The sequence below is a fragment of the Lepisma saccharinum genome, chromosome 10 (genome assembly GCF_977018435.1).
Source record: "Lepisma saccharinum chromosome 10, izLepSacc3.1, whole genome shotgun sequence".
Classification (NCBI taxonomy): domain Eukaryota; kingdom Metazoa; phylum Arthropoda; class Insecta; order Zygentoma; family Lepismatidae; genus Lepisma; species Lepisma saccharinum.
In genome coordinates this window covers 84,137,302-84,160,063 of record NC_139238.1, presented here as the reverse complement: position 1 = coordinate 84,160,063, position 22,762 = coordinate 84,137,302, and the positions used below count along the sequence as shown (strand labels likewise).

General features: G+C 39.5%; 1 protein-coding gene across 3 annotated transcripts in view; it reads right to left on the bottom strand.

Moving 5' to 3' along the window:
- The window catches only part of mtd (TLD domain-containing protein mustard), a 652,551-nt gene that overhangs the window by 577,703 nt on the left and 52,086 nt on the right, over positions 1–22,762 (bottom strand). Inside the window, exon 1 of one of the 3 annotated variants that reach the window (XM_083130052.1) lies at positions 6,596–6,748. The exons of the other annotated variants lie outside the window; for them this stretch is intronic. The gene's annotated coding sequence lies outside the window, so the exon portion shown is untranslated. Of the gene's footprint in view, positions 1–6,595; positions 6,749–22,762 lie in introns of those variants that run through there. 3 annotated transcript variants of the gene reach the window in all.

The following is a 22,762-nucleotide window of genomic DNA, read 5'->3' as shown; positions in this document are numbered from 1 at the left end:
GACGATTGTAATGGCAGTTCCTGAGATTGTGGCAACGAAATGTAACTTCAGTATGTGTTACCTGTGTGTTTGTTACTATTTAAGAGTCAATAAAAGTTACTTATCAGCATTGACAGTAACCTTATACTCAATTTCATGATAATGATGATGATTGTGAAGAAACCTTACATGATGGAGATGAAAGGATGTAATTTTCGAAATCAGCGTGGTCGAATTAGTAAATATAACCTAAAATTGTCCAAATCCCAGACATGAAGTTAAAAAATGCAGGTCTGTGTATTTTTTTTTCAAACATTGGTCTCGGTCTCATCTCGACAATTCTCGAAGGTTCTAGTCTCGTTGTCTCGGTACCGTCCCCAAATAGCGACCATGAAGTCACAGAATGAGTTGTTGTAGCAGGCAAGAGAGCGGAGTTCCACCCGGCCTGGGCATGGGTGTTCTTTGTGAGTGTCACTTCATCAATTTCATCATATCTTCACTCATCCTCATCAACGCGGTTAACCAAAAGTGACAGAAAAGCGAAGTAAAATAAACCAAATCAAACAGAGAAGAGAATATCTACAAAGATAAATCCGTGCCTTGGTTGGGATTCGAATCCAAAGCTCAGCAAACGAAAGCCGTAAACCTTCAACTTTACTAACGGTGAGTAATATACGTGTTTCTGAGATTACTTTTTACATCCATTTTTATAAGGCGATGTAGTTTTGATCACTTGATTACAATTAACAATAATAATAGCACGTTCATATAATAATAATAAGATTAAGGCGAAGAGGGACAGTTACGCACTAGGCATGCATTTATTCCAATATCGTCGGAATGAGCAATGCTACTAAAAAGGTCTCCGCCAGAATAGAAGAGTATGAATTTCTCCCCGTGTGGCAAGTGGAAGCGGTTTCCTAAGTTGATTATTAAGCCTTATACGATTTTTGAAAAATATGATGAATTAGTATTTACCGAATCCCATGTATTCCTTATGGGACATCCATCAACTTCAACTTCAAGTTACGGCTCATCAAATGGGAGTTTCGACTTTTCCTACTACTATGACATTGTTCAACGTGTCCTTTTTCCGTCCATGTACTTTTCTACGTCATCGGATGTTTGAAATTCCCGAGAGAACGAATAAAATAATGGTCCCATAAGCCTAGTGCATTTCTCCTTGCCTCCTACGACCATCCTGGCAGTGTTGCCAAACCAGATGTGCATAATAGAGCTAAATTTCACTATTGATATAGCAAAAGAGGACTTTCAAGGAGCTAGATTAACGAAGGCTGCATAAAGTGCCTACTAGGGTAATTTTAGTTGTCAGAGGGGTGGGGGTGCTGCTATTACCGTTAGCTTTAAAGTGATGGCAATTTATTCTTAGTTTTCACCGCCTAGATTTGGCGGCATCGCCCATCTCAATAATCCAATGATGTTAATATGAAATCGAAAATAAAGGGTTCCCGGATAACAAAATTGTCATCTTCATCTTAGCCACAGCGCTATATATAAAAATACATGGGGAGGAAAGAAGAGGTGGGTGACGCAGCCTACAGCTATACGAATATCACGTCACGTGCAAAATGTACACTCATGGCAAAAGTTGGTGTTTATGGGCCGGAGCCAGTGGTGGCATCATGGTGGGGCAGAGGGCCGGTGCCACAGTTCACAGTCAAACGAGTGCACGAAAGAGCCAGATCTGGCTCCAAAAGAGCGAAGTTGGCAACAGTGATCAGCAGCTGCCCCAGCGAGAAAGACCTAGGGGAAATTGTTCCTCTTCGCCTTAATATCATAATTAGGGAGCGGAAGTTCATGAAATGTCATCTTTTTTCTGACATCTCGGACACGATGCCCATTAAATACATACAATATTACACTTCGTCTAGAACCCAAAAAAGGTAATTTTAAAGTGCATTTTTTTTTGCCAGTTTTCAGGTTTTAGGTCATTTTCTCGATTTTCGACATTTTCCCGTCATTTTTCGCAATATTCGGTGTATTGATTCGTCATATTTTCTCACTTCTTTCATTTTGGCAATATTCTTGATTCTTTTCACCAAGGTGAATTATGCATTTTACACCAATTCATTCAGTGTATACGACTTTTCATTAAATTGTTTAAAAATTATTCCGTCGTTTCGATTGGAAATCCTCGTTGCATATTTTAATTGAATGCGCATGTGGTATCATTTGGTGCCTTTCTTTTGAAAGTCAGATTGCATTTTGTTTAATTACCTTTTCATTTCAATTTTTAACCTGAAACTAAGAAATTTAATGGTCATTTTTTGCATTTTCACGTCATTTTTCCCATTTTTTAGGACATTCTATAGGTCATATACCTATATTTTTTAGGTCATCAACTTCCGCTCTCTAATCATCATCATCCTCTTCCACCTAGTACACCCTGGACTGCATTCTTGCAGACTAACGAGGCTCTTGTGACTGGACTCACTGTATAATCCTCTATGAAACTTGAGTCGTTTTCGTGTTTGCAATTGTCCCATCATTACTTCCATCTTATCACCATCCATTCTCATCGTCGTGAGTGGCAGAAAAGCGAAGTAAAAATAAACTAAATAAATAAATAATAGTAATAATAAAACTGTCCTCATAAACTAGGTATTCACAACGGCCATCTTAACACACACCTCTACAGAAAACTGTGATATAAGACAAGTCTCACATATTCCAGGGGTTCACACATCACACATTGTAATACAACAGTGATATCTCTATTAAAACAATTAAGGGAACCCGGGGCAGAACGGAATACCGGGGCGGAACGGAACCCCCTATTTACTTTTGCTCTGAGGTGGTACTGGTTGGCGGGGGACTCTGAAAGCAAAGAACGAAGAAGGAGGAAGCAAGGAAAACGGCTGCTGCCATGTTGTTTGTATCGTGAGAGTCCAATCCACTGAATTGAGTGTTTTTCCCTTGGAAATCGTAATAGTATGGGCCAAATTATCAACTAACGTAAGTAGAATCCTATATTAATACACTATGCGATTGTAGTAGCTAAAAATGATGTTCTTTGAACACATTTTGTACATATTGACTGTTGTATAGATCAATTGCAATTGCAAATAGCATGTTCGAGGCTGGAGAGATAGTGCCGGGGCACAACGGAATGCCGTTCTATTCTGTCCCACAGGGAGGAACTATAAGCAGGGCAAGAGATCTACCTCATCGTGTGTAGAAGAGTCGTCAGCAGAAGAGGTCAGTGACACTGGGTGCTTGTACTGCAATGAGTTATATTCAAACTCGACAGAAGGTTGGATGGCGTGTTCAAGTTGCTGAAAATGGGTGCATGACTCTTGTGATTGTATCGACAGTGACGATGCTGAGACAGTTTTCATTTGTGAATTGTGTGTTTGAACATTATTCTGATTTTTGAGGTGTGCGTGTGGCTTTGTTCCATTTGTTCCGGGTGTCGGGACAGAACGGAATTTTGCAGTACAATAAGTTGACAATCACTATGTAAACAGATTTCGCCTTCAACATGTTTCTCTTTTTTGCTTCAATGTACAATAAATACTGTGTGTTGGTTTCAAGTTAATTGTGTGGTTTGTTTAGTTTTCACAGAATTCCAAACAAAAGGTATTTCGTTCTGCCTAGGGTTCCCCTACATTTCTTACGTTACACTGAAACAGGATTATATCCAGAAATAGAATGGAATGAGGAAATAATAATAATAATAATAATAATAATAATAATGAAGTTTCCTAGCCACCTTGGTGACCTAGCGTGTTATGTTGTCGACTCACGATATAGCCACCGAAGATTCTGGGTTCGAGTTTCGGCCTGGTGACGTTGACGTTGTAAGTACCCTTCGTCAGCTTCATCTATCATCATTCAGTCTCATCGTCGCGATTCGCCTGATCATGCACAATGAGTGATGTACAATACCAAAATACTGATATGGAACCTCGATTATACGTTTTTGAGGACTCTAGCTGACGAACTTATAATGTATGAAATTGTAAAATCCAGGATTCATTTCGACCAGAAAAGTAAAATCGTACAAAGCGGGAATCGCCGGGAAACGTTAAATCAGGGTTTCACTGTAATGTAGTCCTTCTGGTTCGAAAATTTAATTTTTAGACACTTTCGTTGCTTGATGACAAAGAAAAGGTTGAACACAATGATGGTAAAATATGATGCTTTCATTCGCAAGGATACAGGCTCGAATTTCGCGACTAGGCATCCTGAGGGTTTTTCGTGGGTTCGCTCAGTCATCCCACGCCACTGCCACAAAAAGTAACTGACAATTATGAAGGAAATGTGTAATTTTCAGTGACGTCAGCACTTGACAGCAACCAATTCCGAAATGTCGAAAATTAAATTAGGTTGTCGATTAAAATAAATTGCAATCTCACCCACACCTCAGGGTATAAAAATGTGATTACTTCAGCCTTTCCGACTAAAATTAACTTATTAGGAAGTAGAGTCGTTGTTTATTCTAAGATAAGAGCCGTCGTGGTCCAGTTGGTTGTACGTCCGACTTGGACGCGAGAGACCCGGGTTCGATTGCCGGATGGTTTCCGGTGGGCATCTTCTTGCATGAAGCGGCTCTGGAATTCACCCAATCTCTAAGAAATTGGTATCCGGAGTAGTAAAGGGGGCCGGAGCGTGGTTTTGATCACACCACCTTTACAAGTGACCGAGATCGTGAACGTGTGGGATATAACTCCACGTCCACCAACCATATGCTTCGTTGCACTGGCCACTTCAGCAAGGAGGTCCTAGATATCTGTGATGGAAAATATACTTATATAGGCACGAAACTACTGCGAATATCTACACAACAGAGAAAGCAATCCACACGAAGATTTACTGCTCTCTAAGGAATACTAAACACTTGTAAATTTTCAGAATTTGGGATGTCGTAATTTTTGCTTTTTTCTACATACCAAAGGTGCAGCAATATACCTTAATTGATCAATATAATATGCCATTGGTGGTCGTGTAAAATGCAAGGCTTTCTTTTGGTACAAGTTCACAGTATTTCAATAACAACTATAAACTCCTCCTGGAAGCCCCCACGTACATGAACTGCATTTTGCACACTAACGAGGCTATGGCGTCTGGACCTGTCGTATGCGACGCTGCGATCGTTCAAAGAGTGTAAATGAACCTTGGAAACGTAAATATGTTTGTAGTAACAGATTGTGTTTTATCTCTTATGTATGGAGTTGGTTGTAAAATGTTTAGTGGTGCCATTTGGTGTTCAGTAAATAATATTGAGATTAAGCGGTGCTTATCTTTTGAAATATACTCGAAATCTTAAGTTAGATCTGCATGTGTTTGATTACACAACTTGACCCATGGCCAGTAAAATCCTCTGTGTGACTTCTGTAGTGTGCTGTCCATATGTGTATAATATTGTCGCTTCATCTTATCACCATTCAACCTCGACTTCGCAATTAGCCAAAAGTGGCAGAAAGGCGAAGTAAAACAAATCAAATCAATCAGTCCTCCTGGAAGTACAACATGTATATTCAATAAAACCTTCAACAGGTACAAAGGATTCCCCCAGCGTGATTCCTTTATTTTTAATTCGCTTTTCTGCCACTTTTGGCTAATCGCGAATATGAGAATGATTGATTGATTGAGTTGGTGTTTTAAGTCCACTTTATGCACAGTAAGGCTAATCGGGACTGGACCTACAGTTTAAATTTGGATCCGAACCACTACGAGCCTCTACTGGGTATCGCACACGGGATCCTTTGATTACAAGGCGACGACTGCGCCATTGGGGAAGCCAGAAGATGAGGATAAATAGTGATAACATGAGGCGGTATGAGGGACAATCATAAACACACATGGACAGGGACACAAGTCCCACAGAGGATTATAATGGCTGTGAGTCGAAACGCCAGAGCCTCGTTAGCCTGTAAGAATGCACACCAGGTATACTACGTGGAAGGTCGACATTTTGGTGTCTTGTCTTTAGAAAGGGTCCCCCTTACACTCCACAGCGTGATGTAAACAAGAGAGACGTATTTCTGTTTCGGTCAATTTGCGTCGCATTTGTACCTCCTGAGTTACTTGCACCGATGAGGATGGCTTGATGAAATGAATGATGGGACTAACGCAATGATACATCTTTGCCTTGCCCAGGGTTCGAACGTAGGACGTCTGGTTGCTTGGTTGATTGAATTGGTTTATTTCACTTCGCATTTCTGTTGCTTTTTGCTAATCGCGAAGATTAGGATGAGTGATAAAACGATGAAATTAATGGAGGGAAACTCACAAAGAACACCCAGGCAGAGATTCGAACCCGTAGCGCGATGTGCTAACCACTCCACCACGGAGATCGGCTACTGGATGCTTGAGCTTTGCTAATCGGGACTGCTCCTACAGTTACAAGTGGGATTCGAACCACTATGTGCCTCCAGCGGGTATCGAGCGGGATCTCTGGAAGCGTATCGCGTTCTAACCACTCAGCCGCCGTGATTGACAAGAAACTTACGAATGCACACTGGCGTACACTAGCACTAGAAACAATCCTAGAAGCCAGCTCTAGATCTGATGTGCAAAGGAATAACTACGCACCGCAGACACAAAAAACACAACTCGCACTGTACACGAAAAGCAAAGCACAAACACATACCTGAGATTTGTGGAGAAAGTTGAAAAAATACCGCCAACAAACCGAGATTTGATATTGTACTGATCGCAGAAAAAAAACAACTCACAGTGCCAACCCCATCAGCTGAGCAGCTGTTGCCGTGTCGCCGAAGGAACCAGCAATCGACGAGTTCCGTTTCGAACCGACTCGAACCGCGTTTGCGTTGCTTTTCGTCCCCCGAAAAACCGGTAACTCGAGAGTTTCCAGCAGCGCCACACGCCGGCGGAAGAGGGAACCAATCATGCAAGCAGGATACAGTGTCCCGGCAAAGTTTGATTCGCAGTGGTGCCACTTCAGGGGTTATGGAGCGAGGTCTTGCTCCTTCTCGTTGGGTGGATATTGTGCAACGAATAAGGCCTTGCATTCTTGCTACCCTTCTAATATTTGGACTGGGCGAACAGTTTGGTTCATTTATATTATTTTCCGTCTGTTTTCTGCCACCTTTGGCTAAACGCAATAATGAGGATGAGTGATATTATGAGGTTTGAGGTTCTTGTTTCAAATCCACTTTATGCACAGATATGTTCATCGGGACTGGACCTACTGTTTAAATTGGAATACGAACCACTATGTGCCTCCACCGAATCCGAGGCCCATTGATTACAAGGCGACGGCGTAACCACTACGCCATCGGGGAGGCGAGTGATCCTATGAAATTAACTCATTGATTTATTTAGATTAGATTACCTCGCTTTTCAGCCACGTTTGGCTAATCGCGACGATGAAGTAGATTGATGATAAGATGAAATTTATGAAGGGGCACTCACAAAGAACACACGTGCTCAAGCCGGGACTCGAACACGGAAACTTCGGTAGCGAGTTGTCAGTTCTGTAGCAGAATTTGCATGTTGCATTCTCCTGAAATAAAGCATTAGGTGTTTTCCTGTATATGAACAAAAACAAATGTATCTTTCTCTGTTGATTTTCAAAATTAATTTCCATTTCTTTTTTCACAAATAATGAAAACAGTTTACTCTCTCTCTCTCTCTCCCTCTTAAATAAACAATTAATATCTCTTTTTTGCTTAGTAAATCCAAAACAACTTACGAAACCCCTTCAAGAAAGAAAAGCAAATGAAGTCTCAAATTTCCATTAAATAAACAAACAAAAAGGATTTGTGATTTCCTTCTATTTAGAAAATAAAAAAAAAACAATTTACCATTCTTCTTGTTATAAATAAACAAAAAACAAATCATACGTTTTTGATTCTTTCAAATAAAATAACCTTAGACTCCCTTTTCCTTAGATGTAATTCAAAACAATTAAAGAATTTTTTGCCCTATGGATAATAAAGAAAAACAATTCACGTCTCCTAACCCGAAATAAACAAAATAAAATAGTTTCCGACTTTATCCTTAGTTATTAAAAACAATTCCAATTCTTTTTCCTCTTTACTTAAACAAGCACATGTACAAAAAAGAACTTCCGATCCTTCTTCCTTAAAAAAACAAATTACGAATATTTTTTTTCTTTCTTTAAACACAGAAAAATCTTTGTTTAAACAAAGAAAAACAATCTACATCCCTGTTTATTTAAATAAACCCACAAAAAAGAATCTGCAACACCTTTTTGCTTAGACAACCAGGAACAATTTACGATTCTATTTCCTTAAACAAATAAAAGCAAATTACTAGAGCTGGGCCGATACCGATGCCGATGTATCGGTATCGGTATCGGAAAGTATCGGTTGGAATTCATCTACCGATACCAGCCGATACTTTACTGGCATTTTGATCTTTCACGGGGTCCGCGGCGTGACATTTTCGCAGTCTAATTATGATAGAAATTATGCAAAATTCAAAGTTTTTTTAATTTTGCACAAATTTTGCACGAAAAACTGTATTTCTTTATTACATAACATCTATTTTAATATTCTGATGTAATTCTTGAATATTCTAAGGCAAATTTCTTGGTAAATTGATGCATGTAATTGGAGAAAATTATTTACACGCAAATATTAATCAATAACTTGAACAAATCTTAACTATTGCAATTTTCAAATATCGGTAGCGGTATCGGTGGAAATCGGTAAGAGTATCGGTATCGGGTCAAAGTGGTTTCGGCTCAGCCCTACAAATTACGCGTCTATATTTTTATTAAATAAATAGTTTTCAATGAAAAGTGACCGATTTCGATTCTTTCACTTCGCTTCACTGCCTCTTTTGGCTAATCGCGAATATTTCGATGAGTGATGATATGATGAAATTGATGAAGGGACACTCACAAAGAGCACCCATACCTAGACCGGGATTCGAACTTGGGACCCCTGGCGTCGCGCTGGGATAATCACGGAGGTCGTGTTTTTAAGGAAGAGACGTTTGGGATGAGTCGAAACGCTGAGTAATATTAGATTTACTCACAATAGGTTCAGTTTTATTGTAATTGCGCAGGTTTTATTTGATTTGCTTCACTTCGCTTTTCTGTCACTTTTGGCTAATCGTGAAGATGGGGATGAATAGTGATAAGATGAAATTCGTGAAAGAACGATCGCAAATATACAAGGCACAAGCCGCACACAAGAAAATCAGACTGTGAGTCTAGACGCTAGAGCTTCGTTAGTCTGCAAGAATGCAGTTCAGGATGTACAAAATGCAAGAGAATTTGGGTTTTAAGTCCACATCATGCACATATAGGTTAATCGGGACTGGGCCTACAGTCTAAAGCGGGATCAGAACCACTGTGCAATGTGCCTCCACAGGGTTTCGAACCCGGACATACTGATTACAAGGCGACGACATCACCACTACGACATCAGGAAGGCCTCACTACATGGAAGAGAGGTTGACATTTGGGTGCTTAAGGGAAAGTCACCCTTACGCCCCGTTATTATGTAGGTAAGAGACAATCACCTACACAATACAAGCTAGAGACATAATTTGAATTCCTTTTCCTAAATTTTAAATTCGTCCCTCGTGAGTTCAAATAAAACTCGCCAGGAACACAGAACTTTTTTTCGCTCCGTCCAACCACCAGGGCCGAAGACCCGACGACACTTTAGACTTGCTTATTACGCTCCATCCGAAGTTTCCAAGCTGAACTTCCATTTCAACCGAGTCCGCATTCTGAATTGGAAGAAAAAATTGGTTCCCTGAAAAGGCGACCTCCATCGTGACAGGCACACAAGGAGCGCGCATCCTTCTCTGCGAGGAAGGAAAAACTCCTGCATATGGAACAGGTGGGTCCACAACATTTTGATGTATTGCGGAGGAGCTATTCTTCGGAATACGCGCTCCTAGCTACACACTTGGAACTCCGACGAAGAGTCTTGTATGCATAATAACAACAACAAAAGTTCACTCAACCATTATTTATTCGACCTCTACTTTAGTGAAGTTTGAAATTAGCAATTAAGAAAATATTTACTTTATGAAAAACGCTTACGAAAAGGGCAGTTAAAATGAAAACTGAAGCTGTATTTAACAAGAGAACTAGACTTGCCTTATCTATTAATGCATCCTGGACTGCATTTGGCAGACTAGCGAGGCTCTGGCGTCTGGACTCACAGCCAGTATCGTATAGTCATCCCTATATACAGGGTAATTCAAAATGATTGGTGCAACTTTACACAGTTATTATGACGTTACTATCTACCTAGGTATGATAGAAAATCAGACAGGGCATCAACATGAAGAAAAACTGTCGAAGTTTTACTCACACTGCAAAGATTCAACATGGGAACCACGTGTAATGTGGTAAACATCCAAACGATATGCACGGGACAGCAGGTCATTGTCCATGGTTTCGAAGACACTAACAATTCACAGTTGTAACTTAGGTCGGAAGAGTGAAACATTTGCATTACTACCAAAACGCATGTGGAAATGTCTTTGCACCATTGTGAGTGGATCAGTCCTTGATAGCTCCAACACACAATACACCTTCTACTGGTCACTAGCTATTTTGAACCACTGGAGATCCTGGTGGAACAGCGGCAGAGCAGCATAAGCCCACTTAGTGAGAAGAAAACTTCCAGATTTCATCTTTATATTGAGGCCTTGTCTGATTTTCTATCATAAATAGTAACGTCATAATAACTGTGTAAAGTTGCAGCATTCATTTTGAATTACCCTGTACTTGTTATTGTCCCTTCATCCATGTTACCAACATTCATCCTCATCTTCGCGATTACACAAAAGGGACACAAAAGCGAAGGAGAAAAAACTAAAATCAATCAATCAGTCATTGTGATAGCAAAAACTCTTGACCACAAGTATAATTTACTGACTTCTTATTGACTTACTTGACAGGGTAGACACCCTGGTGTAACAAGCCCTAAGAGGGTTGTGACAATGACTTCAACATTGACAAACTATGTATGATGTTGGAGTTTGAGATTTTAAGTCCACGTTATGCACAGGAAGTCTAATCAGGACTGGACCTACAGTTTAAAGTGGGATCCGAACCACTTCTGCCTCCACCTGGTATCGAACCCGGGAACCCGTGGTTACAAGGCGACGACGTTACCATCGGGGAGGCCACAAACTACATATGAATGGGCGCCACTACAGTCGGGACGCGCTAGGAAGCGGCGTGGAACCACCCACTCTGGTAGCGACGCGCTGTTGCCGGATTGACCTACTTCAGGATTTTCGCGAGCCCACAGAAACACGTGTAGGATTAAACATCTGGTTAAACAGTCAACAACGGGACACTTCCATTGTTCTCATCGAACTTATTTGGGCACAGGTCAAAGGGCTGGTAGCACAGAGCAACACTTTGTCACCTTTTACACCGTCTAAAATTTTGCAATTGACAGAACAGGCTATCGGGGATGTGACAGCAGATAGGTGGCGTTCGGCTATAGAACACACAAGGAAGATTGTTTCCGAAGCATGGGAAAAGGAGGGAGTTGAAGAGCAGGAAATGGAAGATTTTGTAATTTCACTTGGGCGGGAAGACAACAGTGACAGTAGTAGCTCAGATGAAGATGTTCCTTTACCAACCAACAATGAAGATGATCTTGGGATAGCGCCACTGCAATGGTAGCCGGTAAGCAAAAACAACTGGTTCTTGAACTACTACTTCTGTTCTTTCATTCATTTTTTATGTTTTTACATACAGGTAGCTCAAAGCATTAATAACACATGTACCAAATGTATCATTAATGTTAAGGAAATCGAGCAATTGCCAAGCGTTTCGTTGTAATTTATTGAACTCTGTATTGCCAGAGCCTGTATACTCATGTAGCTTCCCAAATTATCTCACTTCACACACCCACATGTGCCTCCCCGATGGCACAGTGGTAGGGTAAGTGTCGTCGCCTTGTAATCAAGTAGTCCTGGGTTTGATACCCTGTCGAGGCACATAGTGGTTCGGATCCCATTCCAGATTAGCTGTAGTGTGCATAAAGTGGACTTTAAAACACCAACTCAATCAATCAGTTCACACACAGTTGATTTGTTCTTGATAAATTATTCTCCGTAATACAGTAACTCAGTTCTGTAAAATTCTGTTTTAGAGGTGAATTTTTGTAGGTTCCTCAAAATATAATTTAAAAACGTGTTAACGAAACGAAGTTGTACGTAATTTGTTTATACGTAATTTGCCCTAATTTTCAAGAAATACATTTCATTTGTACGTTCTGAAGCTTCAACAATCGCGGCGTGACAAAGAAGGCAAAGAGAGGCGGCATGAAATCAAAGGAGAACGATTTGCCACAGTGTTGTTCATAACACAAGACGCATTTTCTTTTGTTGGTAATTGTGATACGATACAACATAAGTAAAAAGATGCCGGTAGCTGATGCTTGCAATGTACCATAATAAAAACACAACAAAGGAAACTTCAGATTCAAACTTCTAGATTCGTTAAATTATCACTTTACGACGGAAATAACATATATTAGCATACTGATACCAGAGCGTATAGAAGAGGAAGTGTGCGCACTTCGGTTTCTTCCCATAAGCCAAGTGAATAGAGCGGTGCCCCACCGAAACACTGGCAGCACCTTCGCTTGCGACGAGCGTCTTCTGCTTACAGTGCGGCCGCGCATTATGTAGAGCGTTGTGTTTTGTTGTGCTAGAATAACATTGTGTACTTTTATTAATGACAACGTTCTTACGTTATTCAGTTTAGTGTCGTTAGATTTGTGAGTGATCCGTTGTGACTAGTTTGTGTTGTGTTCAACGCATTATTATTGTGTTTGAGACAGCAGCGAGCGAAAACTACAAGATACCTACGTGTTTCGTACCCGGCTGTAGATCTGGATATGACTCCTGCACAGGCAATATATAAAGGATCAGAAGCACATACAATTTTAATAAAATGGAATGCTGTCCTTACAGATAATCGAAATTCCTTCGCTTCAGAAAAAAAACGCTCGAGTCCTTAAGAGTGACTTTAGAAAGTACTTTAGAAGTGTCCGAATATTTGTGGAAGAACAATTAAAGTACGTTTTGACAGGAAAATTTAATCAAGATCCCCTAGAACGCCATTTTGGTATATTGCGGTCGTTCACTTGTGATGATCATCCCTCCACTGTGGATTTTCTGCACTTACATATGTGCAAGCAATTTACGTACCAGCAAAACTTGCTTTATTTTTGGGCGGAAACTGTGAATACAGGACTGAATCTCCTCTGACGTCTTTTGTTAATGAAATGCGAACTCTGGCAAGAGCAACCAAAAATAAAAATCTTTCGGTGAAGAAGCAAGCTGAAAATAAAATAAGGCAAAAAAATTCTATTGTTGAAGATGAAATTCAAATACCGAACTGGGAAAACAACATACCGTACTTAAATGAACAAAGTGTTGGTAAAGAATACTTGGTGCATCATTTGGCAGGATACACAGTGCGGTATATTTCAAAAGTGACGCATTGTAAACTGTGTACAACTTTTCTGCACGGGGAACCAACTAACGTACCTGCCTCACTTACGCTAATCCAAGACTATGGTTCGGGCGACGGCTGTAAATACCTTACCTATGCATCGAAAAGTGTTTATGATGAGCTGTTACGAGTGGAAGATGATGTTGCAGAGAAATTATCATGTGCTAATAGTTTATGGGGTGATATATTTTTTGAGTGTTTGGACAATTTAAATATAATTGCTGTAAAAACTTCGCAATTAGGATGCTGTGAAGATCATGTGCTGCGTACGCTACCTAAACTCGTATTTCACTATCTGAAATGTCGATTTTTCTTCCGCACCAAGAAGATAAGAAAGGAATTAAGTGCCTCGAAGACAGCAAAATCATCTCAGAAATTCTTCAAACTATCCAGCTGCTAAGCTCTTCTCCAAACGCAAGTAACATGCATTTTTTTTCTTATGTAGTTAGCTATGTAAGCAACGCGAGCATCTTCCGCGCAGTCTCAAACGTCACCACTGCCATCTAGGCGGTGGACCACGGCAACTCAGGGAGTGCACACACTATTCCTTCTATACGCTCTGCTGATACGTACGTGCTTAAATTCGCGTGACGCTTTTTTCCCGAGCTTGCCAACAGCTGACTAGCCTGTCCGTGTGTTTGTGCGAACGTGGCAACGTAGAAACCCCCCAACCACATGGCAGCCAACGAGGAGACAGAATTTGGTCACGTTCTACCGTTCTGCGTTCTGATTGCACGCCGCTTCTTATCGCGTCCGTACTGTAGATGTACGTTAAGGCTGAACCGATACCGATTCCCACCGATACTTATGTCTGAAAATTGTGACAATTAAAAAGTTGTTTAAAACATTGATTAATATTAGGTAATGGATTTAGAGTACTGCCTCGGACCACTTTCGCTCGCTCAAACTCGTCCGAATCTCCCACGCTCGAGCGTGCTACGTTCGATCGTACCGCACTCGTAGTGAAATGACTGACAACGTCCCGTATTTCAGACCCTAATAAGAAGCATTGCCAACCTAAAAATCTACACATGGAAGAAAACCACTCTACGCAATTACAATTCTAAATCATAATTCCGTATATTATTATGTAAGACTCAAATACAGCACATATGAAAGTATGCAATATCTACAGACCGAAACGTAAAATGGATACACATGCTGACAGACCTGCTTAAGCAATTACAAATATCGTATCACAGTGCAAGAATTATATGTACATCATTGCTACCTTACCGAAAAGGATAATCATATTCTGCTAAATAATAAAATGCAGTTATAACATTCAATCGAACATCATTTCATTGTGACAATAATGGTAGAAACATAAAATGTCAGCCTAAGCAGTTTCAGCCCATAATCATCTATTTCATTTTCACATATCTCGGTAAGATACACAAAACTGCATTTTAACTTGGAGATGGTGACTATGTTCACTTATTTTTCAATTTCACTTCGTCTTTTACTTCACGATCGATATTCGAGGAGCCACTACCATAGACAAGTTACGGAAATACGAGTACTGGATAACAGAAACAGAAAATGTTAAGTTAATCATGAAATTAAGAGATAACGAGCTACTGAAATTTAAGCGGACAAATAATTCTCAACATTGGACCGAATACAAGAGAGTACGTAATTTCGCAACATCGGTCGTAAGACAAGAGAAAAAAGCGTATTTCGAACATAACATAAATTCGTCCAATGATTCGAAGCACATATGGCAACATATGCGGAATTGGGGAACAAAAAAACAAAATCGGGGAACTTCCTCCCACATTAAATGATGCTAATGTCCTAAATAATCACTTTGTGAACGTATGCCGCGACTTGAAAATAAACCAAGAGAAAGTTTCTCAGCAGTGTGAGCGTTATTACGCTGGCTGTTTCAGTGAGAGTGCGGCTGATTTTAGTTTCCGTGAAGTGGATGAATCCATTGTCAGAAAATTCGTGTACAAAATCCGATCAAACGCGGCCGGAGTTGACGGCATATCTGTAGAAATGATAAAACTCTCACTTCCCCAAATCCTTCCGCCATTAACGCATATAATTAATTATTCCCTCCTCACAGGCTGTTTCCCGCATTCTTGGAAGGAGGCAAAGGTCATTCCCATACCTATGAAACAGAACCCGAGCTCTGTAAATGACATTCGCCCCATTAGTATTTTGCCGGTACTCTCAAAAATCATTGAGAAAATAGTAAACGATCAAGTTCGTAAGTACATTGGTGACTATTACATTCTTCCTCCGCAACAATCCGGTTTTCGTCCTCACTATAGCACGCAAACCGCTCTCCTGAAAGTGACCGACGATATTTTCCATGCGATGGACAAATCCCATGTAACAATGTTAGTTTTACTTGACGTCAGCAAAGCTTTTGACACGCTACCACATAAACTACTTCTTGCAAAGCTACAATATTACAAATTCTCTCCAATAACACTCAAATGGTTCGAGACGTATCTCCGTGGAAGGCAACAGCGTGTATTAACAGATAAACTGTCGTCGCCTCTGCTAGTGGATGCTGGCGTCCCTCAGGGTTCAATCCTAGGTCCTTTGTTATTCACGTTAGCAGCTGCCGACTTGATTACGTCAGTGAAATATTGTAACGTGCACTGTTATGCCGATGACACGCAATTGTATATATATCGACAGATATATTTAATTTACAAAATGCGATTGCACTATTAAATCAGGACTTGAAAAATATAAGTAACTGGTGTGAATCAAATGGCTTAGTTCTAAATTTAAATAAATCTACATTTACTATTATCGGAAACAATAATCTCGTGAAACAAATAAATCTCAGCGAATGCAAAACATTAATTGAAACGAAGAACGCAAAATTCTCACAAACAGTACGAAATTTGGGCTTGACCATGGATCAAAAATTAGACTGGTCTGAACATGTATTGAAACAGTGCGGTAAAGGATATTCAGTGCTAAAGAGCCTCTACACGCTTGTTGACTTTCTTTCACCCAAAATTAAATTAAATTTGGTCCAATCTTTAATATATCCTCTTCTCGATTATTGCGATGTTGTTTACGGGCCAAGAATCACAAAAAGGCTCTCAGGCAAAATTCAGAAAGTCCAAAATGCATGCATGAGTTATGTCTACAGATTTAAAAATCACGAACACGTTCTACCTGTGCTTAATCAGCACAAAATTCTCAACATGGCAAGATGGAGAGAACTGCACATGACCTGCATTACTTGCAATGTTATAAATAAAAACATCCCGGACTATCTGAGTGTAAAGCTTAAAGCCAGGAGTGAAACGCACTCATACTCCACCAGAAGCGCCGCTAATCTCCATATACCTCGCTGCAGAACTTCTGTTTCGCAATCTTCATTCAGTTACATGGCACCTAAAATCTGGAATGCACTCCCGAACGAAATAAAACAACTGAACTACAAACACTTTCGTAGGGCCGCATATGATTCACTGATTGATGATCAGAAGCAAAGTAAGACCACATATGATTAAAAACTGTTTCCTGTGAATTATTGAAAAAACTGGACCGAAACGAAGTTAATACATGTATATTATTATCTTTTCATTTATTAGCACACACGCACTGTATATAGTTATTTCGTCATCTGTTTTCATTTTGTGATTTTCTTTGTGTAGTACTAGTTTTTCTTTATAGTTTCTTTTATGTTATTTTACTTATGTACTGTCTTATAATCTTCATGTGTAATAATGTACCTAGGTACTTTGCTACATTTTTCTTTGTCGGGTTAGGTGGTAGATCAGCATTTGCTGAACCTCGCCAAAGAATAAAGAACATTGAATTGAATTGAATAGAGTTCGAATGTACTTCGCTCGTTCGGTCGTTTTTCGCTCGAGCGGAAGAACTATCAAGTCTGTGTGCCATCTAGCGTTGCCCGTGCTAACTATTTGCCGCTCGAGCGAAAAACGCTCATTGCAGCACTCGAATGAGTATTCCACACTAATTGTAACCATCAATTTACAACCTTTACTTTACAATATTAAAAAATTACACCAGAATATAAAAATGCCTCTTATGTAATTATAAAACAGTTTTTTTCACATTACACTGTAGAGAATCAATGGAATCTTAGAATTTTGAATAACTTCCGGGGTAATTAGATTCCTCGAAAGTGTCGCTTGGCCTTTTTGCGGACTCCGCAACCGATCAAAACGCTAAAACGTATAGTCCGGTATCGGTAAATAAATCCGCCGATACATCGGCATCGGAAAATGTTGGTATCCGTATTTAGCATAGCGTGCTAGGGTCAGGGGTCCCGAGTTCGAATTCCGGGCATGGGTGTCCATTGTGAGTGTCCCTTCATCAAATTCATCATATCATGTCACCATTCTCATCTTCTCGATTAGCTAAAAACGGCAGAAGTAAAATAAACCAAATCAATCAATCAATACTCTTTAAAAACTATTTGTTTAGGTAGACGTGTAATTTGTTTTTATTTATTCAAGGAAATAGTATCGTAAATTGTTCCATGGGTTATTATTTATTAAGGATTTTAGATCGAGTCCTTCCCTGTGTAGAGTGAGGTATTCAAAATGGCCACACTTGCCGACAGGAACACAAATTACAACTCGTCCATTTATTTATATCGTCGTGTAGCCCATAAATTTTTTGTTTGTCATCTTGATATAATTTATGTATGTATGTATAAATGTGTGTGAAATGCACATACATAATGCACATCTATCCTTTTCCCCACATTTTTGTGTTATAAAAAAATATACACAGAATTTATCGAAAACGTTACTGTAGATTCAATAATATTCACCACACACACACACATCTCTATCTCTTTCTGGAGCCCATACCGATACATTGACATCGGCTAAAAAAAGCACAGGAAGATATACAAACGATCAAAGATTAAGAGATATTTCAGTAATGGATTGATCGATTTATTTAGTTTATTTCACTTCACTTTCTGCCACTTTTTGCTTATCGCGAAAATGATGATAGATAGTAATGATATGAAAGGACAATCACAAACATATAGAGACGACATAACACGAGCCCCACAGACGCCAGAGCAGTGTTGCCACAATATGAGGGCACAATTTCCCTTTTCCTACCAATTTTTCCCTTCACCTAAGCACATTATATAATAATACTACTGAGGGGAAAAGCTGGCGTTCAATAGAGTATGAATTTCTCCACATGATGCAAGTGAAGGTGTTTTTTAAAGTTGATTATTAAGCTAGATATGACGTTAGAAAAATATGATGATTAAGAATTTTCAGAGACCAATATATTCCTTATGGGGAATCAACTTCAACTTAAAGTTACGGCTAATCTAATGGAAGTTTCGATATTTCCGTCTGTCAATTACTACTTCAGTCTTTCCTTTTTCCGTTGATATATTTTTCTATGCCATCGGAAGTTTGATATTCCCAAGAGAACAAATAAAATAATACTTCCATAAGAGCAATGTATTTCTCCTTGCCTCCTATGGCCATCCTGGCAGTGTTGCCAAACCTGATGTACATAAAAGAGCTAAATTTCACCGTGAACGGAGTAAAAACTTTAAAGGAGCTTGATTTACGAAACTGGATAAAGTGCCTCCTGGGGTAATTTTAGGTGTCAAATGATTCGGGGTGTGGGTGGGGAGGGGGCGCTGTTAATACCGTTAGCTTTAACGTGATGGCAATTTATTGTTAGTTTTCACCGTTCAGATCCGGCGGCATCACCCATCTCAATAATCCAGCGATGGTCGTATGAAATCGAAAATAAAATATTCCCGGATAACAATATTACGTCCGTCCTCTTCACGTCAGCCAAGGTGCTATAAGGAAAAAGTAGCTGGGGATGTAAGATCGGGTGGGGCGACGCAGCCAATATAACAATATCACGTCACATGCAAAATGTATACTTATGACAGAAGTTGTCTATGAAAACCGGAGCCAGTGATGGCATCATAGTGGGGCAGGGGGCGGGTGCCATAGTTCACAGCCAAACGAGTGCACGAAAGAGCCACATCTGGCTCCAAAAGAGCGCAGCTGGCAACAGTGATCGGCAGCTGCCGAAGAGAGAAGGACCTAGGGGAAATTGTCCCTCTCCCCCTTAAAGCGGTAAGTGTCCGGCAAGGGAACCTTAAAGTAGGCTTCAATCAAAGTATTTTAATCCATTGGTAATGTCAGTCATGCCAGTAGCGTTTAGTTAAGAATAATACCGAGTGTTTCATAAATACTTGAGGGGTTACAAAAATTTATTACAAGTAAAGTATTAAACTTATGTTAATGAAGCCAGTCCAAAACGAAATGTTCCATGCGTGCACCATGGATGACACTGCACACATCAACACGATAGTCTAGTTCTTGCCACACTCGCATCAACATGGGGCCAGGGTGCGAAATCCTTGGGGGGACGGGGGGATTTCCCCCACCAACAATCTTGGCCTCAAAAATCCCCCCCCACCAAATATTTTCGGGGGGGAGAGTTTTTGTTATAACAAAGCAATTACTTTTATTCGAAATATACTTAACTAAGAATAATATCGAAAACACACACAAGTTAGTGTAGTTGTGAGTATTTAATGCATTCTCTCTCAAGAGATCATTAACAAATCTACATCAATACGCACAATAAAAGTAAAACAAGAATGCAAAAACAATAACAACTATGAAATCTAATTGATTTATATTAACATAAAGCACAAACAAAACAAAAACGTGCACATAATAAAACCACTTCAACTATTTCATAATGTATTAACATCTTTAACCAGTTAGTAAGGGAATTAGATGCTTTATAATATCTGAGTACCTATGTATAATAGTAACAAATTAATGTCCTTTATGTAATTAATTATAATATATATTTAATTGAGTAATTTATTTTTACTTTTAATAATGCACATATGTGGGGGAGGGCGGTTTGTAGATTAAGAACTTTCTCCCCCAACCAGTTTTCAATGATTTCGCTCCCTGCATGGGCCTGTCGATAGTGTCTATCGCTGCGATGATACGCTCCATTATGGCTGCGATATCATGCGGCATCTGTGAGACGAATAACCCACAAAAAGAAGTCACACGGTGTAAGGTTACTTGATTTTGGGGACCTAAACATTGCACAAAACACAGTGATTGATGTGGGTGATTTGAGTGTCGCCTAGCGGCAGAAATGTGAACTTTCAGCTTAACAAAACATGCACGCACAAACTGTTTGCGTTCCTCGATCCTTCTGGTTTCATAAACGTAAGTTCAATAGTTTACTTGCAATAAATTATTGTAACCCTCAAATATTTATGAAACACCCGATATTATGCTCTTCCACTGACCGTATTTTCGATTCATGGCGAATTTGATACATGGACGTTTAGGAAATTTAAATATTTGAGATATGCAGGTAAAAATATTTAAAATTCATGAAACAACAGGGGAGGAGAAAATAAACCTGAAAAATTAAGAAAGATGTAACGAAAAAGCAAAAAAGATACTGAAAAATTATCTAAAAGCCATAAAAACGCCGAACGCAAAATAAAAACAATGTTTTCTGATTCTAACTAAAGATAAATGGGCTGATTTGAGGTTCAGCATTGTTTACAGGGGTCCAGAAAAATATATTATTTTCTCAGAATTTTTTTAAAATTTCTTTAACAACTTTCGAGCCTTACTTTTAAACTACAGTAACAAAACTTCGGATAATACTCTTCCTGCGGTTGGTACGCAGAAGAGATTCCCAGTGCAAGAAGAAGTCCCCCACAACAGACGGTTGTGCTCCAGCAGTTAGCGAGCATCGTCGGCCTTCACAACAATAGATGTCATCTCGCTTCAAATGACAAAAAAAAAAAAAAGCGGGGGAAATATCGCTTCAGGGAGAGGGGGCAGGGGACGCTAGCGAAAGCATATTAAAAACGCAAAAACACAAGAGAAACCTCGGCCATTTGGACCAAACACAAAGGCTTATGGGAAGGTTTTTATGACGTTATGTAACGCATCAGAGAAGATCGTGTGAAATGGGGTCATTCCTTTCTCGTCTCTCTGCATCTATCTGTCCATCTGTCTCTCTCCGACTATCGTTAACATCTCTGTTTTCATGCAATCGACATAAAAGCAAACGCTATAGGCATGTACATCGACATAACGAAAAGAAGAGTTTGTTTTGACCTGTAGTGTACAAACATACAGGGTGAGTCAGTCAAGCTGCCACAGGTAAGCAGGTAAGCTCCCTTACTTTTTCCTCTTCAAAAAAGTACATACATGGTGAGTCAAATTTTCCTTAGCACCTCCAATAAAATGTAAAGGGTTTCTGCTGGGTATAGTTAATCATGATAAAAACAGGTTAGGGTAAAGGGGGAAAACATGGTTGTCTGTGTCAAGCGGAGGTCCGCGATATTGTTCGCCACCAAATTAAATTTAAATGGAAAGCGGGCGATATATCAAATCAGGCCAGAATTTCACGAGAAATCCAGTGGTGAAGGTTCTTTTCAACGCATCTTTAACCAGTAAAGAATAACGACGATGTGAGACGACTGTGTCTAATGCGAAGGCCTCTCGACGGGAAAGACGGTATAAGGTACGCTAAGTGCGAATATTGGGCTTGAAAGCCTGGCAAAGCACAAGCAATCATTATTTTCAAAATACCCTCTAGCTTGAGACAATATATATTTATATTCTGGACAAGAATTTCACTAAGGGTGCCCCGAAATGAGTGTATACAGAAATGGACACAGGAAATTAATAACTCAATCAAATATTAAATCAAGATGGACTTTAACTGGTAAGGCAGAAGCAAAAAACAATCAAGCAAAATATTTAAAAATATAACAATTACCAATTATTATCAATTAATAATGGACACTGATGAATATAATGGAAAACTAATAACCCTTGTAGCTACAGGTAACTACTGTAGACTAAGAAAGGATCCTACACCCACCAATGAAAGAAAAGGAAAAAGGGGGCGCTGTGGAGTGAATGGTTAAAGCACATGATTTGTAGTAAAATCACACGTGTGTCGTAGGTTCGATTCCCACCACCGGCAAAAGAAATGTCACCTGAAGACGATAGGAGAGGTACTCTCTCGAAACGCAGTGTTAGAATAAGTATAATTTAAAGCTCTAGACAATGGATAATGTCCAATTAACATTGCATGCTAATGACATTCCTAATGGTGAAGCCGTTTGTGAAGTCAATAATTATACAACAAAACTAAATTTTATCTGACTTAACGGACTTTAAAATAATTGCAGAAAACGGTGTTTTGAAATTTACTGAATTCGAATGTGCAGAAGCAACAGAAATGATAAATTGGGTAAACCAATTTATTATGTCATGTCTCTGTTATTATGCGACTAACGTATGCAGAGGGCAA